The 9,045-nt window shown below is 40.1% G+C and overlaps 2 protein-coding genes across 21 annotated transcripts in view; one reads left to right on the top strand and one right to left on the bottom strand.

Annotated features, from left to right (window-relative positions):
• LOC127494164 (stonustoxin subunit beta-like) overlaps positions 1-9,045 on the bottom strand; it is a 231,044-nt gene that overhangs the window by 133,179 nt on the left and 88,820 nt on the right. The gene's annotated exons all lie outside the window — the stretch shown is intronic.
• Positions 450-9,045, top strand: part of nrcamb (neuronal cell adhesion molecule b) — a 46,318-nt gene continuing 37,722 nt past the window's right edge. For 6 of the 12 annotated variants that reach the window (XM_051859992.1, XM_051859968.1, XM_051860001.1 and 3 more), the window contains exon 1: positions 450-627. The gene's annotated coding sequence lies outside the window, so the exon portion shown is untranslated. The remainder of the gene's footprint in view (positions 628-9,045) is intronic. The other 6 variants (XM_051860013.1, XM_051860032.1, XM_051860008.1 and 3 more) reach the window with 2 other exon arrangements.

Here is a 9,045-nt window from a genome sequence, read left to right as displayed (position 1 = left end):
GATGTGATCTTCATCTTCTGTCTTATACACATACTGCAGGACAATGAGATGTTATGATTTGTTTTAAATCACACTAATATATAATATTTCGAAACATTTTTGCTTCTCAGTGATCAGTTTAAGAACCATTTTATGTTAACAAAGAACTTTATTCCCTTTTGTGCAAAGGAAAGATCCTCGAAGCTTTATGTCTGTATGAGTTCAGTTTGTTTATGCAGACTCATGCGCTCAACTGTACATATTCTGCTTCTTTTCATCAGTCCTGTGGTTCATTGATCTGTTGCAGACTCGGTTCAGTGAACTCGTGAATCAGTATCTGATGGAGTGTTTACGGCTCTGTTCTCAGACGGGACGCCTGGGTGAGTTCAAATTGAATTCTGGGAAATCTCCAGTGATGTTTTGCCTCGTCCCGCTGCATCCAGTGAGAAACCTCAAAACAAACTCGTCAGCTCAGGCTGGTGGAGCACTGCGCGTCCCCGCGAGAGAACAGCGCGCACCCGAGATCCGCGGGCATTTACTGGAGATGAGCGCGCGGAGAGTCCAGTCAGTCGCAGCGCAGGACAGAGACAGTCACAGGACCGCAGACCAGAACCAGAACCAGGACCAGGACCGAGCGGGTTTCAGTAGGTCAGTAGCTGATGTTTTATATAATATCTCTCGGTTTAATCGCGTGATTCATGAGTTTTGTGCGGAGAAACGCGCAGCTGTCAAACGCCCGGGACCGCTGGACTGTAGAAATGTGTTCAGAATTGCTCAATTCTCGTTTTTCGCATGATAATGAGGTAAAATATGTGAGATGTGTTATTTTATGAGGTAATATCCTCTCGTGTGCTGCAGATGTGACGGTTTCAGGCGATACTTCTCTCTTATTTTGGCTCATTTATGTGAGTTTATCTCGTTTATTAATCAGTTTAACTGTCAGACTGTAATGAAATATCATTTCTGTAATACTCTATCTATGTTGTGTAGTGTTGTGTTGTGTTGTGTAATGTGATGATGTTGTAGTAGTAGTTGTGATGTTGTGTTCAGGTGACGCGAGCAGGTGCGGCGCGGGAGCGCGCGCGGTTTGAATCAGATTATATCCGATTATTTTAATTTGTGACAGACTTTTTTCTCCAGATTTACTGTGAAAGCTAACAATGTTATTTAAATTAGAGTCAGGATTAGAGCGATGGTTTTGTTTATAAGCTTAAAGCTAAAGCGTTCCTTAAGGGTTCAAGTTTTTTGTAACTTGTTTTACTAGTCAGAATAGAAGAAAACTAGTCCTATGAAAAAGCATATATATATATATATATATAAATATATTACATCTATATTACCTTATATTAACACAGCTATATATATATATATAAGGGTCATTCTAAAGAATTGGTTCATAGAGTTGGAAACGTCTTGAAAAAAATTATTTTTACACAAATTTTGTATGTATCCAAAGTACACATTTCTAGTAATAGTACAGTTAATTCTCATATTGTATTCTCACAAAGTTTTGGAATATTTTTCCTCTCCCCAAATTTGTCACTACCGAAACACAATAATAAATAATTTAATAAGAAGGGTCACATTGACCTATTGAGATTTTTGTATACATCTACCTTGTAAATATATTTTTTGCTTTTCACAGGTAAATCAATAACAATTACAATTTTAACAATATTTCAAGTGTAATTTATGAGATTTGTTGTATTTTGAATCCAGTCTTTCTTTGTATAAGTCATAAAGTTTATCAAACTGATTTCAAAGTGAAGGATTCATTAGTTTGAATAAACATTGAACCAAACACTATAATAACATCTTAGTTAATAATTCAATATACTTTATTTTTGACAAAACATCCCATGTTTCGGTCGTGACTGCACAGTTTCGGTAGTGACAGTAATGTGTTGGTAGTGACCACATCACATGACAGGATTTAACTCTCATACTAAAACATATTAAAATAATAATGATTTGCATAACTGTACTAAAATTTTGTTTATTTCCTCCAAATAAATGTTATGTGTTCCCTTTAGTCACTACCGAAATGATGTCACTACCGAAACATTCATGACCAAAACATGTTTCGGTATTGACAATTTTCGATACTTTTGAGCCGCTCAAAGATGCTAATCAGCACATGGTTATCTAGCACAGTTCTGAACAGTTTTACACACATAAAAACTACATTTTATGGAATAACGCCCAAAAAAGTTTGCTTAATTGCAGAAAAAGGTGTTTGTTAGTGACGTTTCTTAAAGTTCCTCACAGATTCTCAGACTTCTGAACACATTTAACTCAAAATGATGGAGCTATCTACTGTGAAAGAGAGACTATGAGAGGGAGGGACACAGGAATATTTCCTGATCAGAAATGTAGAAGTGTGTTAAAATCAGTCTCAGACAATGAAAAACACACACTGTTTCGGTAGTGACATGAACATGAGGGACACATTTTTTTACATAAAGTTTCATGATTTAAAAATAAAATATAAAATAGATATTTTTTTTAACTTCATTTTTTTTTTTAAAGAAAAATCAAAAATATATTTTTAAAAACAACAATGGAAAAAATGCAAAAATAATTTCAATATCATTTTCACAAGTTGAAATGTAGGGCTCAGGGTTCGGGACAGACTCCTCCCAACTGAAAGTACCCAATAAATGATGATTTTATATATATTAATCTTACTGATATTTTAAATATTATTGTGAGATTCAATAGATAATAGAAGGATCTTAGAAAACATCTAAAATGTGAACACTTAAATGCTTGTTAAATGTGTTTTTGGTTGTGGGACAGCAGTTTACACCAGTTCTGTAGAATGACCCATACACACATTGTTTTCAGATGTCCAAATGGGGTCATGTTTAGCTAACTTCTGGGGATCCCCACACACACACACACACACACACACACACACACACACACACACACACACACACACACACAGAGCATTCCATTACTGGGTCACATCTCCCAATTAATACAATGCTAATGAGTGAGACGGTTCATTGTCTGCCGCGCCAGAGCTTTTCAATAGCAGCTCAACCGTCACGCCGACAGATCCCAGTCTTCCCGACAGTATTTGGGACAGCGAATGACTGGAGACTGTGTTTGCAGCGTTGGCAGAGCGAATATGTTTCATGATGAGCTCATTTCGGCTTCCCAGCGATCCATAACCGGCAGATGGGCCGCATTAGACGAGGCTCCGCAGACACGTGTGTGTGTGTGTGTGTGACAGGAGCGTATGATGCTCATGGGAAAGAAGCGTGTCGTGGGAGGAGCGGCTGGACGTGAATGCCACTGTGGGCTGCCGAGGCATGCTGGGTATTCTGCATGAAGATGACAATAACTCTCTCACACTCGTGACGTCATCAGATTCCTCTCATATTAATATAATCATCAGCTCCGAGAGTCAGGAGTCATCTCTCTGTTCGGCTCGGCCTACTTTTGTCACTGTCTGTGAAGTAGATTCTTCCTCTGCTGGACGGGTTTGATTCTTAAAGTCTAAAAATACCTGCACATAATATGTCATCTGAACCGAGCTGAGCCAAACACGGATATATTCATAACACTGAGTTTATATAAATGAGCTCAGACTCTCATCTGATTCAGAGAATCTGAGATGATTTTGAGATCTCATCGTGTTTATAAATGAAATGATGTTCATATTCTCTGGATGATCCTGATTAATGCTTCATGTTCGCTTCATTTATTCCTGTTTTACATGATTTCTGTTTCAGGGTGTCTGACTCTGATTTGCATGCAATTATAATATCTCTTTCAGCATCTTTATAAGGCATATTAATATTTCAGAATGAGTTTGAGTTGCTGTGAGAGCGTTCCGCTCCTCCTGATTGGTCAGTGTCTGTTAGATCAGGTGATGTATTTCCTGTGTTTATGAAGTGTTTATGTCAGGTTATGAGGATAATCTACAGGCAGCCGGTCAGTATTGACACTATATCTTAATGTCGTGTGTGTGTGTGTGTGTGTGTGATCTCTGAGGAGGGGGACGCACAGGACAAAGACGGTCTGTTTGGTGTGTGTGTGTGTGTGTGTGTGTGTGTGTGTGTTGGTGGGGTGGTTGTTCTCGTCTTTATCTTCAGCAGCAGTGTGTGGGGCTCCTTAAGTTCAGAAAGAAGCGGAGCTCTGGAATGTTCTGTTTAGGGCTTCCCAGCATGCTCCGCTGCACTCTGTGTGACCTCTGAGTGACAGATGATTTAGGACAAATGACCAGCGCATTGATGATGTCGCTCTGTGACGTCTGTCCATCACCTCAGCAAACATGAGTAATAATCATTTACAGTCAATCATGTCAGGAAAATTTATTTATATTTTATTTATTTATTTTTACAGTTTTTGGACCCCGGTTTGAAAGCCCGTTGTCTCTAAATCTAAACGAGGCGGAACATCAGCATGTGCATCACTATAAATGTGGCTCTTGTTTGTGTTTATCAACTGAGAGACGAGTGGAAATGATCTTCTGTGGTGATGTCCAGTGTGTCACAGTAGATAAGGTCGTGATGTAGTTCAGTGTGTTTGAACAGGCTGTGATGATCATAATAAATCTGCAGAACAACACAGACACTGAGAGACAGAGACGCTCCCTTCAGCCTCTCCAAATCCTCCTCAAATTTGCATAATCTCAAGAGGCCCGGCACACACACACACACACACACACTCACAAAAAAAGAAAAAAATCAAGATGGCGCCTCCGTTTGTGGCTTGCCATCTTCGTCTCCTACAGTCCTTACTTGCTTTAGTCCTTATTTTATACTTTTGAATTCAAGGCAGTTTAACCATGATACGATCGTCTGACGCTCCTCGACCGAAGATGGGAGCGCTACTGCTGTACAGGGAGCTTGTGTCCATCTTCCTCTTCCTCCTCCCGTACTCCACACGGCTCCGGGGGTTAATAAAGGCCTTCTGAAGCAAAGCGATGCGTTTGTGTAAGAAAATATCCAGCTTCCACCAGACCGCCTTCTGTATTTAACATACGAAGAAAGTGTAAAACTCTCGCAGTTCACAAAGCTTGTGCTACGTCCCACACCTTCCCTATTCAACTTATGGAACCTTGTTTAAATATGGATATTTTCTTACACAAACGCATCGCTTCTCTTCAGAAAGCCTTTATTAACCCCTGGAGCCGTGTGGAGTACGTTTATGATGGATGGAGACACTTTCTTCAGCTCATGCTCGCTGATGTCATTCACTGCCATTATAAAGCTCGGATGCATCAGGATATTTATTAATATTTCTCAGATTGTGTTCATCAGAACGCCATATACACCTAGGATGGCTTGAGGGAGATCTTTTTACAGAGTTTTAATCTTAAATCATGGCAGGACTTGAAGATACGGCATTATATTTTTTCTGAGAAAGTTGAATCGGCTCATTTTAATCTGGAACTGAATGAACGTTTTTGGAAATGAATCAAAGGAAGAAGTCTCTAATCTAGACAAACAGATGGGAAGGAAAATGACGCTCACGGCTGGCGAGCAGGTCCACCGCAGCGCTCACTGTACGGTTCTTCTAGTCATATTAAAGATCCACTCTCCTGCAGTGTTCATCTCCAACTCTAAATCAAGCACACCTGAAAGAGCTCATCACGGTCTTCAGGATTACTAGAGAGACACAGGCCGTGATTTTGATCAGGTTTGGAGCTGAACTCTACAGGATCTTGAGAACCTCTGGTTTACACCATCAAAGTCACTGCTGAATTTGCACATATAGTGTTGTCATGTGGAACCAGCTATAGTCAGGATGGACAAAATCTCATTTAATTAAACGATAGACTTGTATCCCCTCGATCCTTGTCGTTAAGCATCAAATGCAGGCCCTCGAATCTGGATTCTGCTTTCAACAGTCAGACCTCAACTTAAAATAGTGAGTCCATATTCACCTATGCTCTCCTATTTCTCAGTAAAAAATAAGTCAGGCATTTCAGTCAGGCTTTAGAGCTCAGCACAGTACTGAAACAGCTCTTCTCAAAGTGTTAAATGACATAAATCTATCGGTCGACTCGCTCTGTCTATTAATAAGTCAGTTGTAGCTCCGCTGCGATGACTCTTGCTCCAGCTTCATGCAGTGTTTCTGCAGGTCCTTCGGCTCTGTTTGACGCAAGTCTGTAGATCTCACAGTCTGTCTTCTGTGGGATCTGTGTTTGTAACGTGATGCTGAAGCTCACAACGACTCGGGTTCCTCTTGTTCTGAACCGCAAGAAAACAAGAATAAAATTGACTCCAGTACTGCGACATTTCCGTGGAAGCTTATGTCCAACATAACTGAACATCAAACACTGACAGGTCTGTGCTTTCATGTAAATCTGCAGACGTGTGTGTTTTAGGGTTTGTCCATTAAGCTGCTGTTGTTTGTTGTTGTTGTTTACATTGAGGCGTGAGCGGGAAGAGCATTGAGCAGTAATGCAGGTCTGATGGACAGATTGACTCTGTGGGGAAGATCTCAGATTACAGATGGAAGGAGAGAAGCACAGCAGAAAGAAAACACCTCGCATTTACCGCTGTGTGCGCTCACGAGTGTGTGAGTGTGTGTGAACAGCGAGGGGTGTTTAATCCAGAGACGGTGACAGCTTGGCTCTCTCCTGCTTTCACTGCTGCACTGAGACCAATCAGCCTTTATTCATGTCCAGAGGAATCATGGGAAACTTCCAGTCAAACCAACTGGAGCTGATCTGAGGACAGTTTTGCTCAGGATAGAAAATAGTATAAAGCTAGAAAATACATCACACTGCAAAAAAAGATGTTCTTCCTCAGTATTTCTGTCTTGTTTTCCAGATATTTGTGCTGGAAAACAACAAATATCTGCCAGTGGAGTCAGAAAAATAATCTTGTCTTCCTTTTGAATTAAGTTTATTATTCTGACTCCATTGGCAGATATTTTTTCTTGTTTTAAGCACAAACTCACTTCATTTTCAAACATTTTTTCAGTCATTTTGCTTCTCCAGTAAGTGTATCTTGATGTTTAGATAGAAAACAAGACAGAAGCGATAATGTCCCGTCGGTGGGTAACAATGCAGGTCTTGTTTTGTTGTTCCATTGCTGGTTGGAATCATAATCTCCCTCCTCTAATCTTCGTCTGGGCTTGGAAATGCTTATAAGAGATTGAGGTCAAAAACCCATTAAAATCAGCACATTAGAGCTGAATCAAATGAAAAACCCTCCACACATCAATCAGGAGAGAGCGAGGAGGTCATGTGACTTGGGGGATTCGAACGGGCCAATCAGAGAAGGCATGAGGACAATAGGTATTAGTGCTGTTCTTCAGGAGCCTAATTCAGTCTGTCAGCTGTGACTCGCTCAGATTCACACTGATCCGGGATCAGCGGCACGAACCACCCGCACCACGCTACACCAGCAGCACAGCTCTCAGATCAGTGTTACAGATGCTTTCATCTTGCATTCTAACTGTATGTATTTATACCATATTACGTTATTAATATGAACGGTTATTCTTTATGAAACTGTATGTGTGTGGATTAGAAACAAAACACAAGCAGTGATCCTCAAATCCTCTTCTTCTTGGAGGTATATTGCTTAGTGATTAATAGATTAAATAATTGATGATTTGTTATAACAGAATAGGTTAAAATATTCAGTCAAAGCTGAAGGTTTTCTCTTGTTTTTCTGCTCCTTCAGTATTCTGAGTTCTTCAGATGAAACAATAAGACATGAATCTCTGATCTTGTGTAACTGGATCTCCTTCAGCATCTCTGAGTGTAACGGATGTAGGCCGGTAAGAGCTGTGCGTGTAAAACTCACTCCCCTGATCTCAAGAGGCGCTCTAGTGAGTCGCGACTGACGCTAGAGACTCTTTAGCTTCCTTGTTAGAGGGCCCAACTCCCATGCCAGGGACCCGGGTTCGAGTCCCGCTCAGGTGGTTTAAACAGGGGTTGAGCATCTCTGTCTGAGTTTGATGGTATATATCGACTGCTGATCTCGAATACGCTTTAAACTGAGAGCAGGAAACATCTTGATTGTGTGTAATTTATCAGTACAGCACTAAGAGCAACTCCTCCAGCTCTCCTTACACTGCGTTCATGTTTGTCAGAGACTCGATTCTCACTGTCTAAGACATTAATTAATGTCCAAGTCTTGAGGTGACAGATCAGAATTAATGTTTAGATGTTTGTGCTGGAAAACTAAACAGAAATACCAAGGAAGAACATCATGTTTTGCAGTGAAGGTGTCTTCTCTCATCAATCATAATGAGCTATCATGTTGCTAAAGTGAGTTTGTGTCGCTCATCACCTCGTCATTCTTGCGGCTTGGCAGAAGCTCTGAACATCTTCAGCTAATGGAGAAAGTCTCTTTGCGACCGCAGAGAGTAATGTGTGTTTGGCCTCGCATTTAATCTGTATTCAACATGACCAGTGATTGAACCAAAACAAGACTTCTGATGGATTTATGAGACACAAACTGAATCTCAGATGTCTTCAGATTCATGGAGATTCATGAGGTCAATCACAGTAAACACACTTGAATCCAGACGGAGAGAAGTGGAGCATCGTGAGCACATTATCAGCTTCATCTGTCTCTCAAACGCTTTTATTGGAGAGTCTGTTTGCTCCATATGGATGCTGGGAAACGGGAGGCTTACAGATGTGATCTCAGACAGCTGGAGAAATGAACAATCCCACAGACGCAGTGAGATTAGGACCATGATCCTCTGCTCTGACGTTCAGCCCTCTTAACCCGGTTTTAAGCCCGTCTTGAGTAAACCTGTTCAGAATCGCTGGAGGAGGATGTAACGCTGGCGTCTGAAATGTTTAGTTTAGTTTAGTTTAGTTTAGTTAGCTGCTCCAATCTGTCTAATAAATAAACAATTAAAAAACAAATAGGTTTACAAATGTAATGTGGTGGTGGTTGGGGGGGATGGGGTTGAGAAATATATCTTCAGAAAATGAGATTTTTTTTTTTAAACAAATGTGATTTTGTTTTTTGTTTTTTAATTCTGAAGAAAAAAAATACATACATATATATATATATATATATAATTCAAACATTTTTCTGAATAAAATGTTATATATATATATATATATATATATAT

This window comes from Ctenopharyngodon idella, chromosome 2 (genome assembly GCF_019924925.1).
Source record: "Ctenopharyngodon idella isolate HZGC_01 chromosome 2, HZGC01, whole genome shotgun sequence".
NCBI lineage: Eukaryota > Metazoa > Chordata > Actinopteri > Cypriniformes > Xenocyprididae > Ctenopharyngodon > Ctenopharyngodon idella.
Note: the sequence above shows the minus strand (reverse complement) of the source record. Positions and strands in the feature narration are given on the sequence as shown.